Genomic DNA, 25797 nt, shown 5'->3' with positions numbered 1-25797 from the left:
AAAACTTGCAGTTTGGCCACAAAAGTACAAGTAAACATGGCTTAGAAAGTGTAGCTGTTAGCCAGGCACAGTGGCACATGCTTGTAATCTCAATGGCTCAGGAGCCTGAAGCAAGAGGATTGCGAGTTAAAAGCCAGCCTTGGAAAAAGTGAGGTGCTAAGCAATTCAGTGAGACCCTGTCTCTAAATAAAATACAAAATATGGCTGGGGATGTGGCTCAGTGGTCAAGTGACCCTGAGTTCAATCCACAGTACTCCCCTCCCCACAAAAAACGAAAGAAAGTTTAGGTATTAAAAATACTAAAAAGAAACTAAGTACTTTATCCAGAAGCAATAGGAAATATGACTTGAAAGTATCTCAGGAATTGACAAGACCTCACCCATCTCAACTCAAGGACATAAAAGTAAAAATTCCTTTGAGAAGAGACCATGGATCTCCCTGTTTGCTTGGGGTGGGGGTGGGAGGGTCCATGAAGTTGTTCCTCAGCCACCAAGGCACTCAGAGGTTGCTTCAGCCAGGGTTTTAGAAGGCTTGGCTACTACTCAAGATGACAACAGACATTAGCATCAACCACAGGGTTCTGTTTCTAGAGGAATGCAAGATGCTGGAGTTAGGGAGTTAAGGAAGCTATGCTCAAAATTTCAAAGGAAGGTTTGGGAGGCCAGGCAAATAGAAGCAGAGTCAAATTCCCTGAAGGCAGCACCCACGTGGGTGATGTGTGAAGATGTGAAAAGGAAGCTGAAACTTCAGTGGAGATCCCCAAGAATAAGAGATACCAGTAACATGGAATGTCTGCTGAGGAAAGGAAAAGGAATTGAGCAGAGATAAGCCTAGAAAGAGGCTATGTGAGATGAAATCAACATACTGGTGGAATTACACAAGCTCTTGCAAAGAACAGTATGATGCCATGTGTTCTATATTCTAGGCATGAAGCTACAGAATTTTGTTTGCCCAGTAGGAGTGAAGTCTTGCTTTGGTCCCATTCCTTCTTCCTATGCCACAATTTCTCCCTAGTGTAATGGAAATGTTTATTCTGTGCCATTATATATAGCTTATATGTGACTTGCTTTTGGTCTTTACAGGAGAAAACATCCATCAGTTTCTTGAGTCTCAAATGAGATTTTGGACTTAAACTTTTGGGTAATACTAGCGCTGTTAAGCTTGAAGGGATTCTTGAAAATGCAATAAATACATTTTGCTTTGTGAGATGGGCAAGGATATTTTGATGGCTAGGGGCAGAATGTTTTAGTTTAGATATGAGGTATCCCCAAAAATCTCATCTGTGAAATAGTGCAAGAATGTTCATAGGTGAAATAATTATTTTATGAGAATTAAAATCTAATTAAAATCTAATCCTCTGGTGTGGATTAACTGGGTGGTAATGGTAGGCAGGTATTTTGGGGCTGAAAGAAGTAGATCACAGAGGGTGATGTTTTTTAGGATCTATATTTTGTCCCTAGTGAGCACTCTCCCTCTCTACCTCCCCCCTTTGCTTTTTGGTTGCCATGCCATGAGCTTTTTTCCTACACCACACCCCTTAGCCATGATGTTCTGCCTCACTTTGGGCCCAGAACTATGGAGTAACTTGACCATGATCTGAACCTCTGAAATCACAAGCTAAAATGAACTATTTCTTTTCTACATTGTTCTTGTCAGGTCTTTTGGTTACAGCAATGATAAAGCTAACTAAAACACCCAATGTTTCTATAAGTGAACATATTGAAGCCAAGAAATAGTACCTCAGCTGTATATAATCTCAAAAAGTCATTGTTTTAACTCAGAATAGAATAGTGTTCTAACAACTCTCTCTAAAACTTTTTTAACTTATTATATTTTTATAAAGCAATATATGTATATAGCCAACACACAAACAACAAAGAGGTATGAAAAAGTTGTATCATCTTAATGAGAATTACTTGAACCAAGTATTGTAATGGAGAATGGATTTTTAATTACTGGCAGGCATGGTACAGAGAGAACAGAAGTTTCTGCTGTTTAGAGTAACATCATTAATGTTGTGGTGAAGTATCCAGTATAACATTTTGTTGTTGGTTGATTTTTTTCCTGTTTATCTGTGACAAGTGTCTCAACACATGACTTTTACTTGAGGTACATTACTGCTAGTCCTCTGCAATTCCACTGTCTGAATCAGTCTGGATGTTACTCAACCCATCTGTTCATCATCTGATGTTCCAAAGAAAACAAAACTTTATGTTCTCAGTATGTGATAAAGGGCAAAACTATGACCCTCCCAACTCACACAAGGACTAAGGATCTGTGGCTGGTTTCTCAACAGATGAGCAGGAGAAAGGGACCTAAGCATTCTTTTTGGACACTTTGAATTATACTCATTCCATGGAAGCAGAAAGAGCCACAGAGTGTCACCTTCACTTCCACATAGAAACTGCAAGATCATGTTCATTCATTTAACCAATTCATATGGATTGACCAGGATTAATGGTAAATAAATTTTCAATATGGTAAACCAAAACAGGCAGGTCCCTGTGGTTATGTAGTTTGAAGTCTAGTCTTGGAAACAGTTAATTAGTATGTGAATGGGTAAATAAATACATAGTTGTATTTATATTTTTTAAGTTTTTTATTTGTTTAAATTATTTATACATGACAGTAGAATGCATTTATGCACTTTGATATAGCATTCATAAATGGGGTATAATTTCTCATTTTTCTGAGTGTACACGTTTGTAGAATCATATTGGTCATGCAGTCACATATGTACATAAAGTAATAATGTCTGTTTTATTCTACTACTTTTCCTATCCCCACATCTCATTCCCTCCCCTCCCTTCACTTCCCTAAACATAACTGAGAAGAATGTTAGGAGAGAATATATGGGGATGAGAACCTAATTCAGTTTACGTAGTCAGAAAAGATTACACTGAGAGAGACATTAATTTGAGACCCCGATGAGAAGCAGAAAGTCATGTTAGCATTCCCAGGCAGGTATTTCAGGCAGAGGGGATAATAGTCTGAATGGACCAGAGAGGAAGGGGCTTAGAGTAGGAAAAAATTAGGAGAATGAAACATAGTAAGGAAAAAAAAGAGAGAGACTAGGTACAAATAAATTCAGAAAAGGTGTTTGAGGAAAGACAAATCAATTATGACTTATTCTAAATTCAATAGAAAGTAATGGACATAGACTCAACTTGAAAATTAAGTTGTAATTAAAATTTATAGGAATTCTAAATGGTCTATGTGGAACTTGAGAAGTGGCAGTGGAAGCGCAAGTTATCTTAAAAAAAATATTTTTTTAATCATTTTAATGTCAGTGCATAGAAAAGTACCTAAAACAAGTACTAAATAAACATGATAAATAAGAGGAAGGAAGGTAGGAAGGAGGAAAAGAAGAAAAGAAGGATGGAAGACAAAGATATAGAAATAGGCAAAAAAATCTTGAACTCTTCACCAAAACATGAAAAGAATGGAAAAAGAGCTAATTGCAATTGATAAAAATATGAAAGGAAATGCCTATGTTCATAAAAGTATTGCAGAGACTTGATCAAGAGCCATGTAGTGTCTGGGGCTGGGGATGTGGCTCAAGCGGTAGCGTGCTCGCCTGGTATGCGTGCCGCCCGGGTTCGATCCTTAGCACCACATACAAACAAAGATGTTGTGTCCGCCAAAAACTAAAATAAATAAATAAATATTTAAAAATTTCTCTCTCTCTCTCTCTCTCTCTCTCTCTCTCTCTCTCTCACACACACACACACACACACACACACACACACTCTTTCTTAAAAAAAAAAAAAGAGCCATATAGTGGAGTAATCATGTTTTAGCATTAAGATTTAATATATATAAAGTAAATGGAAAATGTTTAACCTTGTTCTGCAGTAGTTTCACAATTTCTTTAATGGGGCCAGTAAAAATATCTACCTTAATAGGTTTATCTGAATAATAATAAATAGTATTTATGCATTGCATAATGCAGTGGTAGGCATTTAGAAAATAGTATAATAAAATGATAATGATAAATACAGCAGATTATAAATAATGATTAAAAAAGGTAATTCTCATTTTTTTGTTCAATGAGACATCTTTTAATAATAAAAAATGTTTAAATTGTATTCAAATTAAAACAAGAGCTTCAAAATTCTAGTCATAATATTACACCACCTTTTATATCATTCAGGTTTTGATCTTTCAATTTTTGAACAAATATTTACCAAAGATTTAGTAAATTCCAGAGACCATGTGTGATATATTTTTTTATTTAAGAAATTTACAATTCATTTAAGAAATTAATTCATAAATAAGTCAGAGCACTAATCTCTAGGATATGTTAAGCATTCAAAAACCTTAACACCAAAACAACAACAACAACAAAAAAAACAAATAACTCAATCAATAAATGGGCCAAGGAATTGAACAGACACTTCTCAAAAGAAAATATGCAATCAGTCAACAAACACATAAAAAAATGTTCAACATTTCTAGCAATTAGAGAAATGCAAATCAAAACTTCACTAAAATTTCATCTCACTCCTGTCAGAATGGCAGCTATCAAGAATATAAACAATAATAAGTGTTGGCAAGGATGTTGGGGAAAAGACACAGTCATACATTGCTGGTGGGACTGCAAATTGGTGCAGCCAATATGGAAAACAATATGGAGATTCCTTGGAAAACTTTGAATGGAACCACCCTTTGACCCAGCTATCCCACTCCTCAGTCTATAACCAAAGGACTGAAATATACTATAGTGACACAGCTGCATCACTATTTATAGCAGCTCAATTCACAATAACTAAATTGTGCAATCAACTCAGATGCCCTTCAATAGATGAATGACTAGGGAAACTTTGGTATATACACGATATACATTACTCAGCATTAAAAGAGAATAAAATCATGGCATTTGCAGGTAAATGGATAGAGTTGGAGAATTTAATGCTAAGTGAAGTAGTCCAATCCCATAAAATCAAAGACCAAATATTTTCTTTGATATGAGGATGGTCTTTGATATGAGGATGCTGACTCATAATGGCGATGGGGAGAGAGCATGGGAGGAATAGAGGAAGTTTAGATATGGCAATGGGGAGGGAGGGAAAGGGACAGAGAGGGTAAGGGGGAATGAATGATGGTGAAATAAGTTAGACATCATTACCCTAAGTACATGTATGAAGACACAAATGGTATGAAAATACTTTATGCACAATCAGTGACTTGAAAAATTGTGCTTTATATGTGTATAATGAAATGGATTGCATTCTGCCATCGTGTATAACAAATTAGAATTAATAAATAATTTAATAAAAATAAGTCCTTTAACACAGGACTAATAGTGAGCACAAGTTAATGGCATTATTACTAAAGTGAAGGAACTGGAAGGAGTTCCGTTTGTAAAGAGGAGAAAGAATAAAAACAAAAAGTGTATGAGTAAGGAAATGTTAAAGTTAAGTTCACTTCATTTTAATTCAAGAAAATAGAAATACTTACATAGAAAGGATTTAAGAAGTAGAGGGACAAAATCATATTTGTATTTTAGAAAAATGACTAGTTATTAGGGTTATTAAAACTGTCAGTGAAAGAATAATGTACTAATGATTTGTAGTGCCTGTGGCCATGGGTTCAGCCATGGATCCAGCCAGAGGCAGAGGAGGGTAAAGATGAAGGGATGTCAGATGTTTATTTGATTGGCCAACAGAATGAATGTTGCTGTGTTTCTAAACGGTTGAAATGTGGAGGGAAAAATGCAGATTAATTGAACACAATTTAATTTTTTTAAGGTGCCCAAAAGCTTCCCAGGAAGAGGTACTAAGTTGGCTAAATATGTCTAGAGTTGAAGAGGAGGCAATTCTCTGTGGCAAATACAATCGAGTTGCTCTTCAACATAGGGAAACAAAGGAAATTCAAGTCACATTTAGATTCAATATGCCATGATAAAAGTATAGAATTCAATGAAATTAGGGTGTACATCAAGGCCCTAAGACCCATCATTATTTTATGTTTTTATAGACAAAGTAATGAAATAATAAGAATCACAAAAAGTTATCCAAAAATTTTACTTTTAGAATTTGAGAATATATCACAATGAGTAGGCTCTTGGAAACAGCATGAGGAAAAATTTGTAAGCAGAAATGTGTGATCAATGAGTAACAGATACTAAAAAAAAAGATAAATTGGTTAATTATTTATTGAAGTTAATATGGTCAGTTAGGAGAAAGTGAGGGTAATAAATATTGGAATTTTAGAGTCAAAACAGCACATATAAAAAATATGATGATATGTGGTTACTATGAATCTTTCATGAGGTTATGGCATATATAAAACAGGAACAAAAGGAAGAACCAGGAATGGTTCAGAGAAACCATCCAGGAACCCATGTACTAACACAAGGACTTTTCAAAATATAATGGAAGTATTAAAGGTGGTACGTGACAAAATGGTACCTGTATTTAAAAACTCGGATTACTATGATAACATTATGAAAAATATTCTGGAGTTAGCAAAGGAGAGGTCTTCACCAATTTCAATAAAACAGATAAGCAGTTAAAAGGGCACAAATTAGTCAAAGCAATTTAAGAAAATTAGAGCTGGCTCAAATTGGAGAGTTGGTACTTCTAGATTTAGTGAAGGCTCAGAAGAAAAGAACAAAGCATAGGAGGCAAAAATGTCAAGGATGAGGGAATAAATAGCATTGCTGCTCACCAGTACTGAAAAACATGGAAGTGCATGAGATTGATTCATTTATTCATTAAGCAACTGTTTATTGACCTGCCCTAGCATTCAAGATACCGGGGATGCAGCAGTGAACAAAATGGACAAAATTACTAATCTCATGATGTTTTCATGTGATAGGTAAGAGACATAGTACCACTTTAGTTATCTCAATGGTAAAATAACATTCTTTCTTGGGTAAAGTCTCAACATAAATGACTTTTTGGGAGAAGGTTTGAATATCAGGGTTTTCCTTACACAGTTCAAAATTTTACCATGCAATTTTATTAAGAACAATTGCAAACAAATCAATATTAAGTGTGTTTTAATGACTGAAAACCTTGGGCATATATTCTAAAGCCAAGACAAAAATTATATTTGCCATTAGTATACTTGGAATTCAGTCTGCCCTCATGGTATTCAAATAGCCACCTACCCAGTAACAGTAAACCAGGGACTTCTTTCTTGGCACATTTGTTTGGCATGTGCTTTCTCTGTCACTTACTCTCTTATGTTGCTACTCTTTCATGCTGTGTTTCCTACATAATCTAAATCAGTTTCACTATTTAAATTCTAATAAAACATACTGATATTAATAGCTAGGGTTAAACCTTAAGGATTCAGATTATCCATTATTCCTAACCCTAACAAAGAAGACTTCAGGTAAGTAATGTCTATATAAATAACAAAGGACATTTTCTTCTTAACTTCAGTAGTGGTCAAACAATTATTAGCATAGTGGTTTTCATTTAGAGATCCCCTACTGAGTCATGATAAAAAGAATTTGGAAAGAAACCAAAGAGGAGTAATAAAAATGATTAACAGTTTGATAAATGGGCCCTAGGAGGAAAGACTTAAAGAACAAGGTTTGTAAAGCCTACAGTTGTGAATGCTAGAGCTAGAAGCAGAGACTTAAGTACTATCACTAGTGAAAAATCTCTGCACGGTGACAGAGAACAAGTGTTCTTTCCAGGAGGAAATAGTGAGTATTAAGTTTACAGCAGAAATGTAGCCTGAGAAAGGGAAATTTGGTTCTTGATGTATTTGTGAGAGTTGGATCTCTTCTCTAGTTTCTTAGTGGAACTGTGTTCTCTCTCTCTCTCTCTCTCTCTCTCTCTCTCTCTCTCTCTCTTTCTTTCTTTCTTCCTCTCTCTCTCTCTCCCTTTCTTTACTTACATCCTACAAATGTGTAATTAAAGACACCAAGAGTTAAATACAATATTAGGAATCTCTGTAAACAAAAACAAACCAAAAAAAAATTTACATTCAATGGCTGATTATCCATAAGCTTCCATAATCTTTAATTGAATAGATGTGGTTTGACAACTGATAAGGAAAGAAAAACAATCTTTAAAAAAAGAAATGATGTTTGAGCATTTTTATTTAAATATACTGATTATCAGTTTTGGGGCCAGTATTATATAACAAAGGCCATGTTCTTCAAAACTTTTAAATGTTTCATGTGTTCCTGACATCAGGGAAAAGTTTATTTGGTATCAAATCCCAAAATTTATGGGACAAGGCAACAAAGGATACCTTATATCTAAAAAGTGTTGTATACCCTTTTGAAACTTCAAAATTTTGAAAATATGAAGACATAAGCTAAAAAGATTATAAATGTTATAAAAATCAAAACCATACACAAAAACACTGTTTTTTATGGACTAAAAGTATAGCTCAATGGTAGTGTTTGCCTTGCATGAGAACCTGAGTTTGATCCCCAGTACAGACAAAAAGAAAAAATATCTGATTACTTAAAAAACATCTTTTACACTTTGAAAAAAAAAATGACTCTTCCTGTTTGTTTCTTTTGCCTTGGCCTTCGATTTGAAAGTTGGGAGTTTCATTACATTCAGTGTTTATATTTAAATAATCCCAGCAGCTAAGTAGGCTGAGGCAGGAAGATAAATTGAGACCAATCTCAGAATCTTAATGAGACCTTCAGCAACTTAGACCTTGTCTCAAAATAAAAATAAAAAAGGACTTTGAATGTAGCTCAATGGAAAAGTACTCTAAGTTCAATCTCAAATAAGTAAGTAATAAATAAAAACATTTCAATGCATTTGCAGTACCAGGAATAGTCTTACTACCACATATTAAAATATCTAAGTGGCCATTTTTGCATACTTAAACATAGTATAATAGTGAACATTTTACTCACTGATTTTCAACTCACTTTCCATTAATATTAATTATGCATTAATATTATTTCCCAAAACAGAGTTATATCTATTTTCAAGTATTTTTGCAGACCAATTAATATCTTTATGTTTCTTACAGATCATTCTTGTGGGATAATTCTATTAACTTTGTGATGCAAGCCTACAGAATCAGAGACTATATGAATATTAAGTGTCATATAATTCATTCCATTCTCAAGTTGACTTTTAATACAAACACAGTGACAGAACAATACTGAAGGATGTACTGTAAAAAATTAGAAAAATTCTGAATGATGATATTACCGGGATCAATTAGTAACACCTCCGTCCATGTTACTACCATGCAGCAATGATCACATTAAACCACACAGAATGTTATTCTAGTTAAATAAAATCCCTATGACGAAATAGAAACAAGTGAGAATTTACAAATTTTTCAAATGTGCTTACAAGATGAGATTCTATAAATTTCACAAATACTTAATAATATCATATTCAGGAAATTTTACAATATTGCAAAGTTCATTTTCTCTTGCATTAGCTTCAATGAAAAATGACACCCACCACATATATCAAACAAAAGTCTTCCAAATTCTTTGCAAATATTTTCAAACAGAAGGTTGATATTCTTGGGTCTTTTCTCAGGTGATATAATCCCTGTTTTTCTGGTGTGCTTTTTGGTATGAGTATCCATTGCAGCTCTCTTTGAATCCATGGGGAAAACATATGTTGAAATCGCAAAATGTAATTATTAGTTGGTGAAAAAAATAAAAGTTAAAACATCACCTCAGGCAGTAGACAAGTATACATAGTTGAGAAAATAAAACATTTTTTAAAAGTAAAATATTAAAAAAATATTTTCCAAACACTATGTGCAAAGCAATATGCTGAAAAAAAACATTTCTCGAATGGAACCCAGGGCTTCACACATGCTAGGTAAACACTCTATCACTTTACTACATCCCCAGTTCAAAGGCTTACTTATATAAGATCACACAACCAATGATTAGCAGATTTTATTTACAAGCATAGATTTTAGTTCAATGCGTGAGTTTTCCTTCAAAGACAATTTTAAAAACATTTTTATTAATTAAGTAATAAAGATAATAAAAATATTATCAGCAGGAAAGGACATTCTTCCAGTAATTAGAAGAATTCAACTGATTTTAAACTTGGGTTTTACTTCCACATCTGTCTAAAGAGAGGATTGTTACTGATGTTCCTGAAGGTTTCTTCCATCTCTAGAATTTAATAATTTTATAATTCTATAATCTTCATAAGGACTGGATTGATTGGAATCATATTTCTAAAAGAAGCTAGAAGAAAGTGAAAGGTGAGGAATATTAGATTAGTCCAGGAAGTGCCATGGCATTCCAATGCACTTTGATGCAAAAAAAAGCAATTCTAGTTCAAAAGAAAGAAAGAAAAAAAAAAAGGTACTTAAAATTTGATCACCATGTGTTGTTGGAGAAGAAGTGATATTTTTTGTCTGCATAATGTGCAGTTGAACTTACAGAATTTTAATCAAGAATAAGGAGCCCTAAGATCAAATAACATATCATGAATATGGTGGCTAACATTGATATGATGAGCAACGGGTATCACAGGCTTCAAAAGCAGCCTTTAATGAAATGGAGAGCACTTGGGGATGAGTGATCCTAGTTACAGCATGCAGCAACAAGAAAATAGCAAATACCCAAGATAGAGATTTATATAAAAAAAAATCCAGATACCAAATAACTATAACCTGGACTAGGAATATCAGACAGAATAGAATTAAGTAGAAGGAAGAAGAGGAATAAGAAAACTTCCTAAGTTTCTTGCCCCCAAATCAGAAGAACCTCAAAGTTATTCCTCAGAATGACTTTTTTCTGTATCCTCATGTAGTTTCCCTTCTACACATTCCTCAATTTTTATGATCTTGTACATAATATTAATATACAGCTGACCTTTGTCCCACTTCTCTCTCTTTGTTTTTTTAACTGTTGCCTAACCTGGATGAAAAAAAAAGTTATATATATATATATATATATATATATATATATATATATATATATATACACACATACATACATACACACACACACATATATATATATATATATATACACACACACACACACACACACACACACACATATATATATATAATTTTTTTTTGTCAACCTTATCCCACTCCCTGTTCAAATTTCCAAAAGTTACTTTCCTACCTCTTTTTCAGTCTTCCTTACATATCTGGTGATTTCAAACTTAACCTTTCCTGGTCACTAATGAAAATGTTAACCGCTGTGGTATTTACAGTTGTCTTGTATTAATCATGTTTTCCTCTCTATTCCCATTGACAGAAATCCTAGAATAAACAGTTGTGATTGTAATTCTGCTTAACCATATGTAATTCTAATAGCTAATGCCATTTCAGACTGATGAATGATGAAACAATCATATGAGGGAGTTGAATAATTTCCTATGCTAAGATAAATGGATGTCAGTTCTTAATCATAGGGTATATGCAGGTACCTTATTTGAAAATGCAATTTTGCATACTTTTCCTGATGTTAAGTTTGATAATTTGTAACATGTATTTCACAAGTATTTAAGAAAATTTTGTTGAATAAATTGTATGTTTCACATATACATTTCTGAATAATTTTTAGTTTGACATAATTTTACTTTGCAAAACTGAATTTCATTTTCATTACACTTTTCATTATTTTTCTGGATGTTTCAAGTAGGCTTTTAGGGTTTTTAGATAATGACAATAGCATGTCACTCTCAATAAACTGCTCTGAAAGGAGATGAGTTCTCTCTTTTCTCTTGGAACACTCAAAACATAATGCAGAAGGTGTCAAAAATAATTAAGATGAATGTCTGCCCCATCCAATGAAATTTATCTTTTGGAATTTTGACATTCTTCTTATGCTGTGCATAATTCTAATAAGAGCAAATTAAGTGTGCATAATCTGAAAAGGAGTGCAAAGAATTATGTATTAGTTGGTAGATTAATGTAGGAGTTTCAAGTCATTAACATAAAGTCATTACATAAAGTCAGAGCTTAAGATCCTAAATTTGGCAATTTGATAGTTTTTCTTCACTGAAAGAATTTCTGTGATTGTCAGCAGTACAGAACAAAATTTCTCTGAAAAGTAAGGCTATTAGAGAATAAAAACAAGTTTTAAATTTAAATTATCAGCTAAAAATGTGTATTTATTGAGTAAATTACATATATCTACAGAAACTTCTACAAAAATGACCAAGGTGCTTCCAGAGAATACCATATTCCATTGACTTTAGTAAATTTAAATATATATTTTATTCATTTCTTAGATATATGAAAACAATCCCCTGTAGGTCTAGTTTTCAAAAATGCAGATTTAGCCATATAATTTCCTCATTCATCTAGTTGTAAAAAAAAAAAATCATTTTCTATCTATGGTAACATTTCTTGAAAGCGGTATGCCTGTAAATGTTTAATACAGAGTGACATTTTTAAATGTTACCAAGCTGGGATTAATTTACCAGTCTTACAGGTGTATCACGAATGTCCTCTAACACTGAGAAGTTTATAAGATTAGAAAACCTTAAAAATTAATATGAGTATTCTAAACTTATTGTTCACTCTAATTCCAGGTTATCCATTTTACTTCATTGTGTAACAATATACCCCAAGGGGAATATCTAAATCCTGAGGAAGGAGTGCTTTCCAGCTGATATCTTAAGAAAGCCACAGAATTTCCTTTTTTTCTGAATTTAATTTTATGTGATTTTCAGGTTTCATGTGCACAAATTGGTATTTTACTCATAAGAAAACATTTGTTGAATTATCTGTGTTAAAAAATTGTATTCTATCCACCACAGTTAGCTAGAATGTGGGGAGTGACATAGAACCAGTGACTCATTTTCCCCAGGCTGATGTCACTTTTCTAATTAGACACATGCACAATCAGCTAGTATGGAATGAGTAGAACCTCAGAAGAGACTTCAAGCCACGGGCACAACAAAGTAGAAAATGCATACTCTCTTGTTTCTGCTTCCAGGGATTACACAGAGTCTTCATTTTTAGAAACATTATGGTAGTGTGGGTTTGAGCCACTGTGACTGCACAGAGAACTTAAGTGTTGCCAGCAGCATGACTGATAGTGATGCATAAACTTTAGTGTCTGATTCAGTGTGAAATGATATAAAATATCATGCAGTAGAGCAAAAAGTGGTCTCATAAGACCATTTTGATTCTTCATCGTGGTAAGTATTTTAATAATTAACCATAGTCACACTGAAAAGTCCGACTTGGATTTGATGCCAGCTGCGTACCAGCTATGTAACCTTAGGGAACAATTATTCTCTCTTCTCATTTGCTTCGTTGAATAGAAACCATGTCATAGTGATGTGAGGGTGATGTATCCTGACACTTGGACTGTGCTCTAGCATAAGGCATGGCACTTCTGTGGCACTCAGCAAATGCCAGTGTCACCATTCCATAGGATAGCTAGTTTTTTCCTCAAGCTATACTTTCAAATTTTTCTAACATCTGGCCCATAATTGTCCATTCCTAGTATGCACTATTTCAAATTTCTGTGGCTTTTAAGACAGCATCGTATTTCTCTTACTCATTTACCCCCCTGATTGTTGTAATACATTTATTTCTGGTCAGTTACTCTGTTCCATTTGTCTGTATGTCTGTCTTTATCCATTACTTTAGTGTTTAGATTACTGTAGATTTGTGATATATTTTCAAATTAAGAAATGTGATATTTCTAGTTTCTTGCTTTTTTCTCAAGATACACAGACAAATGGGACATATCAAATAAATCCACACATATATTCTCAGTTGATCTTTCAAAGAGCACTAAAAATACATAATGGGGAGAGGATATTGCCTTCAACAAAGGAAGTTGGAAAGTCTTGATGGTTACATGCAAAAGAATGAAACTGATCTCTTGTCTTGCACTCTGTGCAAATATTAACTTGAAATGGATGATAAATGAAGACGTACGACCTGAAACTGACCTACTTAGGAGAAAACATGTAGAACAGGATTCATGACTTTGATCTGTGCAATGATTTTTTGAAACCAAAAATTCAAGGAAAAAACAAACAGTGAAAAGTTATCAAATTAAAAAGCTTCTGCATAGAAAGGGGAGCCAGCCACAGGTGAAAACTCAGCCTATGCAATGGGAAAAAATATTTGTGAACTACATATCTGATAATGGATGGGTAATTTACAAAATGTATGTTTCCTACAACTCTAAAGGAAAAAAAGTAACTAATAACTCAGTTAAAAGTAGGCTAGGAGTTTGAATAGGCATTTTTCTAAAGGAGATATACAAATTGCCAACAAGTGTACTAAAAATGTTCAACCTCATTAGTCATCAGGTAAAGGCAAATCAAAACCAAGATGAGATATAAACTTACACCTGTCAGGACATTATTTTAAAAAGTGTTTGTGAGAGGAAATTAGAAAATGTGCACATTATTGATGAGAATAAAAAATGGTGCAGCTGCTATAAAGAATAATGTAGATGTTCTTCAAAAAATATAATAATAATAATAATGTTGTATGATCCACTTTTGAATGTTTATCCAAAAAAACTGAAACTAAATCCAAAGAGATATTAGCATTTTTGTTCATTGAAGCACTATTTGCAATAGCCAAGGTATGGACATCATCTAAATGTACATCAATAAATGAAGGATAGGAAAATTAAATATTGTCATGATTAAAATGGAAGGAATTTCTGTGATATGCAACAACATGGATGAATCTTAAAGACATTATGCTAAGTTTTATAAGCCAGTCACAGAAAAACAAGTACTGCATGATTCCACTTTTATGAAATATCTAAAATAGACAAATTCATAGAATTGATAAGTGGGATAGTGGTTGCCAAGGGCTGTGGGAGGAAAAATGAGAACCACAAATACATAAGCATAACATTTATACAAATCAAAATGGATATGCTTTAGAGATCTGCTGTACATCTTTTACCTATAGGCAATAAGGTATTTTAAGAGAGCAGCTCTTATATTTTAAGTTGTTGCCGATATCTAGCTAGCTATTACCAATGCCATAGCTATATAGATAATTAGATATGAAAAGAAAGGGGCATATGATACAATGAAAATTAAAAAAAAAACTTCTCATCTACTACATAGGATTGTATCATATACTAACAAAATTAATTGTTCTAGAACAGGAGTCAGTATACTTATATTTTCCAGGTCCTAATGACAGATATTTTCAGTTTGAGAGCTAGTTGTATAGTTGCAATTACATTGAATTCAAATGTAGCCACAGACAATATGCACATGAATGATCATGAATGATCATGGCCATTTGAGTTCACAGGCAGTAATTTGCCAACAACTGAGATATAATAGAACTTGAAGAATGGGATAAGAGATTATTGAAACTGAGTGATGAATTCAAATCTTATATAAGTAAGGTGATATCATCAATAGTGACAAAAAAAGTTAAACCAAACCTCCCAATTTAATCAATTTAATATGTGTATATATATATATATAATCTTTATTACCAATCAGGAATTTTCGAGAAAAGTAAAATGCATTATAGATATTTAAGATAGAAGGGATTCAATACAGGAAATCGGAGTACTGCAAAAGTATTGAAATCGTTTGGAAAGCAAACATCAGGATAAAGGGCTACAGGCTTTCCAGCACTATAGGAACAAGAGAACCCAGAAGGTAACTGTAAAAGATCTCAGCTGCCTAAAGCATCTAAATAGCTGATTTGGGGAAGGACATCTGGGAAGGAGTGGCATAACTTCCTGTCTGCTTTCTGCCAAAATGCTCAAACCTGGCACTGGGGCAGCACTACCTTCATTTCTGCTCAGCGGCTGTGTTCCCATTCTTAAGCCAGGGGATTTAATAAGATCAAACCAGTTACCTCTGGTAGAGTCTGAGAAAGTACTAATATTTTGACCCTAGGAATATAGAGATCTCACAAAGATAAAAGGATAAGTGAGAAGAAATAGGTAATAATCAGCTCAACAGCATCCATGTTTACAGTGATATTTAAGGTAAAATGTGCTTAAGAATTGGTTTTGATAATGAGAGTTTGGAAACAAAATGCATAAATATTAAAAGTCATTTTAAGTGATGTAAGAAGAAGACATTAGAGCTGAAGATAATACACTTAATTATTTACAAAAAGCAAGAAATATATTTGACTTGAACAAGTAGAACTGAATTACTTTCATTTACATTTGAAATGTCTATGTATGTTACGGAAATGGGCAAAAATATTTTAAACATTGCTTTATGTTATAGCCAAGAAGAAAGTTTTCCAATAGGAAAAAATGTAAAAGATAGGTTAACAAGTGAATATGCTGAAGAATGTTTTTTGATGATTCCCCTTAATCCCTGCTGGGGGCAAGGATGTAGTCTTAGTGGTGTGTTAGGCAGGTGATGGCAGGAACCTAAAATGAGAGAACAGAAGAATGAGTCTGTGGGGAATGAAACTCTAATGCGAAAGAACATTTTCAATTTTAGTGCTATGGGAAAGAGGCCAGACTCTGCCAGGACATGCTGAAGTATTCTGTATGTTTGGCAGAATTAACTGCTTGAAAGGCTAATTAATCTCTCAGCTCCTATTTCCAGTCTGAGGACTCCCCGAGAGCATTACCCCCAGTTCTTCCAGGTCAAAGTGCACATGGGCACCCATGACATTGGAGAAGGACCAGAAGCAGAAAGGCACATCTGTGCTTAACATGTCACTTTGTAAGACTGTGATAAGCCCACCTTGCATAAAGTTGTTCATCACAACTGCTGCCAGAGTAAGACAAACAGGAGGTTACTGCCATCTACCCCTCACAAGTCTCAAATCAACTCATGGGGGAGCACTTATTCCAAATTCCTTTCTTCCCCCAAGCTTTATTGAGGCATAATCGACAGAAAGAAATTATGAATATTTAAGGTATAAATACATAATTTTTTCAACATGTTTCAATATACATATAGATTATGCAGTAATTATCACAAGCCAATTAGCACATCCCTCACTTCACATAAACATTTTTGTGTTTGTGTGATATACTGAAAAATGTACTCTCTTAACAAATTTCAAATATACAATAATTATTACTAATCATTCTGTATCATTGTCCCATCTTCTTTCTGGTGTTTCCTCTTCAATCAACAAGCCCTGGATCTAAAACCAGGTCCAGATCTGAAAACCATCTGAGGAATCACAATTGTACTGTATGTAAACATCAGATAATTTTTACTAGCATCATAAATGATAAGTAACAACTCAGTATGGGTTAAATTTTTATTTTCTTATTATAAGCATAAATCAGAAAGTTTTCTATGTTTAAAGTTCAGTTTTATATCTGTTTCTGTGAATTTTTTGGATATGATTTTCTACATTTTTCTATCAGACGTGCATAATTTTTGCCATCAAACCATGAAAATTCTTTTGATTTTGTAGAGATTTTCCTTTTGTCTGTGATCTATGCTACAAGTAAGTTCTCCCAGTTTGTCACCTCAATTTTGACTTTATTTATGGTAGTTATTGATAAATGTTTTATTTTAAAGGTAATCTCATTGTCTTTGGATTTGAGAAATAGTTCAAAATATTTTCCTCTATACATTTAATAGTTTTTGTGCACTTGACATGTCTAAGAGTAGTTAAAATATATTTTCAATATATTCTGCCAGTTTCTCATTCTATTTTGTGTAGCATCTGTTTATAAGAAACATTTATTGTACTGGGGATTGGACTCAGGGAGTTTTACTACTGAATTACAACCCCAGTCTTTTTTTTCCCCCCCTAGGCAGAGTCTTGTTAATTGCCCAAGCCTGGCTTTGAACTTGTGATTCTCTTGCCTCAGCCTCCAGAGTCACTGTGAGTACAGGTATGCACCACCATTTTCAACTATAAGAAACATTTTTATATAACTGATACTACTGGTTATTGATGGAGTCCTGCTTCCTCACACGTTGAAGTATAACATTAGAGAAGCAAGCTGAGTCAAACATATAAAGAAGGATTTACTTAAAAAGGGGTAACATAGACTTCTCCTGGGAAGGAGAAGGGGAACCAAAGCTGGTAATCTGGTATCCCAAGAAGTGAGGATGTTTTGCCTTTTTTATATAAACTTCCTTTGTTCTCCTGTCCTAACTGGTCTTTCATGGGCTAATCATTTCCCTGAATAGTTTGTTTTCAAAAGATCCACTGGAGTGGTAGCTATAAAATTAAGTCTTGTCCTTGAAGTTTTGCAGTGGTTCCCTGTGACACTTGGATTAAAACATAAATTCCTTAAAACAGCTTTTAATGCCAAGACTATCAACAACTCTCTGGCATCCTCTCTTACCACTTGCTCTTTCTATTGGAACTACATCAACATCCTCATGGGATTCCCAGCCACAGCCACATTCTCACCTCAAGGTCTTTGCATTCCCGTTAGCTATGCTGTCTTTTAGATATCTGAATGATTCGCTTTCTTATTGTCCTAAGATATTTGCTCAAAGATGAAATTGAAACCTCTCGCTGGTCATCCTATTTAAAATTACAACATAACTCCTCCCTCTTCCCCTCTTCTGTGCTTTCTCCTGAATGACATTTATTATTACCAAGAATTAATGCACCTTGAGGACAGAGATCTTACATAATTATTCAATGATATATCCTAATAACCTAGAATGATGCCAGAAAATGGTAGGGATTGATAAATATGTGTTACATGAAAGTTTTTGTCTCCCTTATTTCATCTAATCTATCTAATCTAATGTATCTAATAGGGATACATTCTCCTTAATAATGCCAAAGAAATCTTTCAAAGTACAATTGAACCATACTACAGCCCTTACTTAAAATTTTTAGAGACATTCCATCACCTTTAAAATAAAACTTAAAGCCCTCTAGCCTGAGGAGTAAGGCCCTTCCAGGTTCATTCCCAGACTCTAATCTTTCACAATTCCCATCTCACATCCTGAATTCTAACCAAGATAAATGACCTGCATTTCCCCAAATACGCTATGTTTGCTCACAATTCTGTGTCCCTGCCCTTAGGTAGAATTGTCATATAATTTATCGTCCAAACCAGGACACTTCTGAGAGTTAAAGTGGGTATTATTAATAGTAGTGCCAGGACATCAGGAAAACATGGGACTTTCTCAGACAAATAGGGATGAATGATCTGTTATATCGCCCTTAGGCATTCTGATGACATGTCCTTCATAATTTCTTTACTGACTCTGTCAAAATATCTTTCATATTTGAGCCCCTGTGTCATTTCCTAAAGTAGATGTGTTCAGATCTCTGTTTTAGGCCAGACGTTCTTCTTCAATACCTATAATACCAATCAAGTCCTTAGTGCAATCACCATTTACTTCTCTGGACATTCCTAAGACTCTGTGTATGCTCCCAGAAGACAAGAACCCTACTAGGTATGCAGCTAACCCTGATACCAGACACTTTGTATGTCAGATAATAGATAGTAATATTGTAAAAGCACAAAACTGTATTCCTGCTTGGCGGTTGTGAAGCCAGATTAATAAATAAAAACTTAGGGTTTAATAGATATTAACTGTGCATACCTCGTCTTTTCATAGAGTTGTTGTAAAGATGCAGTTAATACCGAAATAAGTAGCCAGAAAGAATTAAGAGCTCAGTGAATTTTAAATATGTCAACTGTAATTTAATAAAATTTCTCTGAATGTATATATATTTTATGAAAATTAATATGGATCATACATTACTATAAATCAGAACCTCACAAGATTAAAGTATATATATAAAAAAAAAAACCTTACACATAATGTTCTACTTAATCCCTCTCTCCAAGACAACCATAGGGAAGATAGCACAAATGTCTTAGAATTTTCAATTTATAGTATGAAAACTCATTCAAAGACTAAATGACTTGCACATAAACTGGGAGACATGAGAGTTATTACTGAGTTGATGGGATTGCCCGTGTATAATCACACTTCACCCATGTGCTCTCTCCACCCAGGGCTACTAAGGTTATTCCACCTCTTCCTCCTTCCAGTCTTCTCCTCAGTGCTTCATCCAGGAGTTCTTGTTCTTCTCCTGCCTCTTTCCATCCAGATCAGTCCTAACCTGGGCACATGGTGGTGGGCTGTTTTGTCCTTGAGGCCAGGATTTTGTGATAAATCATTTTCCTCAGGATATGTCTGTAGGAGTTTACACAGAATCTAAATGTGTCCTTCAAATATAGCAATTGTTTAGTAAACAAAACTCCACATAAGTTATCTTTTCAATATTCCACATAGCTGCTGAAAATTGAACTTAGAAATTTTGCCACAAAACACACAAACATACAACATACATTCTCTGTCTCTCTCAATCTCTCTCTCTCTCTTTCTCTCTCACACACACACACACACAGAGAGAGAGAGAGAGAGAGAGATTAGATGTTACTCCAAAAGGCCTGGGTCTTAATGAAGAAATATTAATTAGAGAAATCATATGAGCTTTAATTAAAATGTTGCTCAATACTGTACTAATCACATTTTTTCTATTTTTGACTTAAGTAACTCTATGGGATGAGTATGCCCAAGTATCTTATAATTATACTATAATTATAGTTCCCATATTATAGAGGAAGAAAATATTTAGACCTTTGTTCATATTTTGTTGTGTACATATTATATGCATACATATATATTTTATATCTATGTAGAAGATAAAATTTAAAAAGGAAAAAAGTGAATTTCTGTTATATATGCATATTTACCTCAGAAAAGTTCATAAATGATGCATTAGTCACAGAGGGGAGGGCTATATTCAGATGAAAAACATAACTGACTGCCATTACTATTTTGTCATATATATAAGAAAATGATTTATTTTCTACATGGCACATTACAAAAGAAATTCATCCTCAAATTATTATGTATAAGTAGTTCATTCACATAACTTTGCTTTCCATAATAACCTTTTATTATAATGGCGAATAGTGAATACACCTGATGTTTTTCTTCTAAAGGTATTGCTTTGATCTTTATATTAGTCTATCATTCTAAGTGATTTATATTCTACAAAACCTTTTAAAAAGCCAATTTTTGTATTATTCTATATTTTACAGTAAGAACATCTGAGTTACTAAAAATATGGTTATCACTAATGTATCTATTGAGTATGTATTTCCACTAACATTTCAGAGTGATACACCTAATACTCTATGTGAACCTAAACACCTATTTGTAAGATATTATGAAATATCCATGTGTCAAAGTACTTTTGGCATTTTTGACACAGAAAATTTGAATATATTTTGATCATGTCATATGATAGTGTCATATAATAGTGACAGTTGCTGGTCATGACAGAATGTGATGGTAATGACCTTGCTGAGTGTCGTAACTATTATTACCACAAAAAAACTAAGATTTATTGTATTTCAGTGACTTAAGATAGATACTAGAATTTAGTTTAGATTTGAAATCTGATTGCCCATTTCATATAGTTTCAAATTAACTTTGAAAGTTTTCCAAAGACAGCAAATCACTGTAAACTACAACATCAATATTGAGAGTAAGTTTGAGGCTTTCAGGAAAAGAAGAAAATTAAACTATAGTCTTATGACCTCTGTCTCTTTATTTCTCTATGTCTGGTGTTAAAGTTCTTATATCTCAACAGTTTCATCTTTCAATGATTTTTAGAATACAATTTAACTTGTACAATCCAAAACATTTTTATAACTTTATAAATCATTCAAAAGAAATGTTGCGGCTGCAGAAAATACTGACACTTAGGGAAAAAACAAAATACACCCAAAGGGGGAAATCAGTCCCTTTACCCACTTACTGAACAAAATGAGACAAGTACAGATAGGAAACCTTGTTTCAAGTGGTTTGTGATTCTCAAGTACTATCAATTTAGAAAATTATTTGTTTATTTAGAAATATCCCATTTTAAAACTCATGACTGTCAAATAATTGAAATATAATAAATCTTCACAAAAGCATATATAGGGATTACTTAATGATTAATGGAATAGATAAAAAGTAAGTTTGTAGTTATCCTCAAAGCACCTGCCCTTACTTCAGAAAAAATACTTAATTGGTTATTATTTAGTGATTTATCATTTCTTATTGTTTGAAGGTCCAATCCTCCATTTTACACTTTCATGGGAGAATACTTACATGAGCATATTTAAAGGTACACAAAATGCCAAATAATTGTAAAATAAGTTACTGTATTTGCATTTGGCAGAAAAAAAAAAGTTCCAGTCTTACAGATGCTGACCCTCTGTATCTGTGCTAGGTACCAGTTTTGGATGCTTTATTTTTATTTTTTTTTTTAATTTATTTATTTTTTTTAGTCTTTCTTTTTTTAATGTTTATTTTTTAGTTGTAGTTGGACACAATACCTTTATTTCACTTATTTATTTTTATGTGGTGCTGAGGATAAAACCCAGGATCTCACACATGCAAGGCTAGCACTCTACCACTGAACCACAACCCCAGCCCCAAGGTTTAGTCTTTCTTTAAAAGTATTATCACTTTATTCACATTTCACATTCACCAGCATGTCTTCTGATGTGGTGAATAAAGTTTTATTTTTTATTAAAAGCTTTTCCACATTATTCACATTTGTAGGGCTATTCTCCAGCATGAGTTCTGTTGTGGTGAATAAGGCCTGTTTTATTGCTAAAAGCTTTGCAACATTCCTTATAATTGTAAGGCTTCTCTCCAGTGTAAATTCCTCTGTGGCAAATAAGGGGTAAAATTTGAGTAAAATCTTTGTCACATACTTGCATTTGTGAGGCTTCTCTCCAGTGTGAGTTCTGTTGTGGCAAATAAGGTGTGATTTTTGACTGAACGCTTTGCCACATTCTTTACATTTGTAAGACTTCTCTCTAGTGTGAGTTCTGATGTGGCAAATAAAGCCTATTTTTTGAGTAAAAGCTTTGCCACATTCTTTACATTTGTAGGGCTTCTCTCCAGTGTGAGTTCTGATGTGGTAAATAAGGTGTGATTTTTGACCAAAAGCTTTGCAAGAATCTTTACATTTCTAGGGCTTCTCTCCAGTGTGAGTTCTGCTGTGGTAAATAAGGTGTGATTTTTGACCAAAAGCTTTGCCACAATCTTTACATTTGTAGGGCTTCTCTCCAGTGTGAGTTCTGATGTGGCAAGTAAGGTATGATTTTTGACCAAAAGCTTTGCCACATTCTTTACATTTGTAGGGCTTCTCTCCAGTGTGAGTTCTGCTGTGGTAAATAAGGTGTGATTTTTGACCAAAAGCTTTGCCACAATCTTTACATTTGTAGGGCTTCTCTCCAGTGTGATTTCTGATGTGTCGACCAAAAGTTTTGTCACATTCTGTACATTTGTAGGGCTTCTCTCCAGTGTGACTTCTTCTGTGGCAAATAAGGTGTGATTTGTGACCAAAAGCTTTGCCACAATCTTTACATTTGTAGGGCTTCTCTCCAGTGTGAGTTCTGCTATGGTAAATAAGGTCTGATTTTTGACCAAAAGCTTTGCCACAATCTTTACATTTGTAGGGCTTCTCTCCAGTGTGAGTTCTGATGTGACAAATAAGGTCTGATGTTTTACCAAAAGCTTTGCCACATTCTGTACATTTGTAGGGCTTCTCTCCAGTGTGAGTTCTTCTGTGGTAAATAAGGTCTGATTTTTGACCGAAAGCTTTGCCACAATCTTTACGTTTGTAGGGCTTATCTCCATTGTGAGTTCCTCTGTGGTAAATAAGACTTTTTTTTTTTTTTTTTTTTTACTAAAAGCTTTGCAACATTCTTTATATTTGTAGGGCTTCTTTCCAGTATAAATTATCTGGTGATGGACAATGCCTGAGTTTTTATATGATTTCTGGTCTTCACTCACTTGTAGTTTTCCATATTTTCTTTTGTGGGAAATAGTCAAGATCACAACTTCTATATTTTGCACTTATCACTTCATGAAATATATGTTTTAGGCCCTTTTCTGGTGAATATTCTTGGATATGATTAGGAGTCATGGCCAGGAAGGCCAAGTTTCTATAGTTCTCTAGCATCACATCTCTATATAAAATTTTCTGAGCAGGCTGAAGGCATTCCCACTCCTCTTCAGTAAAATCAATGGATATATCCATAAATGTTAACAGTTCCATTTCCTGGCTCTCAGGGTTCTCAGCGTTCTCCCTGTGGTTTGTTTTCAGATTCTGCATAGCACAGACACCTGGGCTCCGGATCCAGAACAGAAGCCTACAAAAAGATTTTTAAAAAAGGATGCTTTATTTTTACTCAAAGCAAATAATTGTTAAATTCCATTAACTCTCTTTTAAAATATCCGTAAAAATTGACCATGGGAATTTTTAAAATGTGAAACTGTTAAGAAAACTTGGTAAAACAATTTCTGTGGATTGCTATGCAGTAAGAGATTATATTACATGATAAATTCAGTAGAAGAAGCAGTTTAATGGATATTTCTATAGTATTTTTGAAAACCATGATGAAAATGACAGAATATGGCAACTACAAAAGAAAGAAAGAAAGGAAGAAAGAAAGAAAGAAAGAAAGAAAGAAAGAAAGAAAGAAAGAAAGACCGATCATGAGTTTGGTTTTCGAAATGTAGCCTGAACTAAAGAAAGAAGTCTCAAACGTTTTTTATTCATTAATTCATTCAACAAATAATAATTTTAATAAACTAATAATAATAACCACATTACAATTATTATTATTACTGAAATAGCCAGTTTTCAAAATATTCAGAAACATTTCTGTAATAAATGAAGTCAGTTGACAGACCAATGTATAATACCTCTAAACCTGTGGTGGAAAGGGGAATTATAACAAAATCTTATGTCAGAGGGACTTTCCTCATTTCCAGACACAACTGAACGAAGCTCCAAACAATTCCAGTTTGAAAAACATCCCACGTCAGTCAATACATTGATCACTCACAATTTGAATTTTTATAATCCTAAAGTGATTCAGTGTTGATCCCCTGACTTGCCTTAACAAGTTGTATAGCCTCATTCCTTGTAGTAAAAATATGTTGGAACAGTGGCTAGCTTAAACTAGTTTATGAACATCATCAGTCATCTTTCCATCCATTAGGAGTTAACAAATTTGAATTTTCAAATACATTCAAATTATAAGGAAATTTTTATAAAATTTTATTAAAATATTCACTTTTCTCTTTCTTATAGAATATATAAAATGTTTTCTGAGACAATACTAAGAATATCTAACATGAATTTCACAATATTACAAATTAATAATTGATTCACATAAGTGAAGGGACATTTCAAAGTATGGTTTGGGAAAACCATGAATTCTAAACTCAGGATGTCAAAAATAATTCCAAACTTTGCAATGTCAAAAATATAATTACTTTGGCGAGGAATTTTAGTTTGTTCTTTTCTTAGGTATTTCTAATTGTGTAAACTTTCTAAGTGATATTAGAGGAAGTTAAATATATTCTCAGAACCTATTCACACTCCAGAGAAGGAAAAGAAAGCTAAGAGAAGATGAGCTATGAGGTTGTCTTTTAATTCCAGGAAAGCAAAAAAGAGCAGAAGATAAAAAAGAAAAGTAACAGAAGAAGAATGCACAAGGGATAGAAACATCTTCTTTGCCTCAAATCCCAAATGTCAATAAATGGGCCAAGGACCTGAAGAGACACTTCTCAGAAGATGATGTACAATCAGTCAACAAATACATGAAAACATGTTCATCATCACTAACAATTAGAGAAATGCAAGTCAAAACCACTCTAAGATTTCATCTCACTCCAGTCAGAATGGCAGCTATTATGTATACAAACAACAATAAGTGTTGGTGAGGGCATGGGTAAAAATGTATACTCATACATTGCTGGTGGGACTGCAAATTGGTGCAGCCAATATGGAAACAGTATGGAGATTTCTTGGAAAATTGAAAAGGGAACCACCATTTGGCCCAGCTATCCCTCTTCTCCGTCTATACCCAAAGGACTTAAAAACAGCATACTATAGGAACATAGCCAC

The sequence above is a fragment of the Marmota flaviventris genome, chromosome 6, assembly GCF_047511675.1.
Source record: "Marmota flaviventris isolate mMarFla1 chromosome 6, mMarFla1.hap1, whole genome shotgun sequence".
In the NCBI taxonomy this organism is placed as follows: domain Eukaryota; kingdom Metazoa; phylum Chordata; class Mammalia; order Rodentia; family Sciuridae; genus Marmota; species Marmota flaviventris.
Note: the sequence above shows the minus strand (reverse complement) of the source record.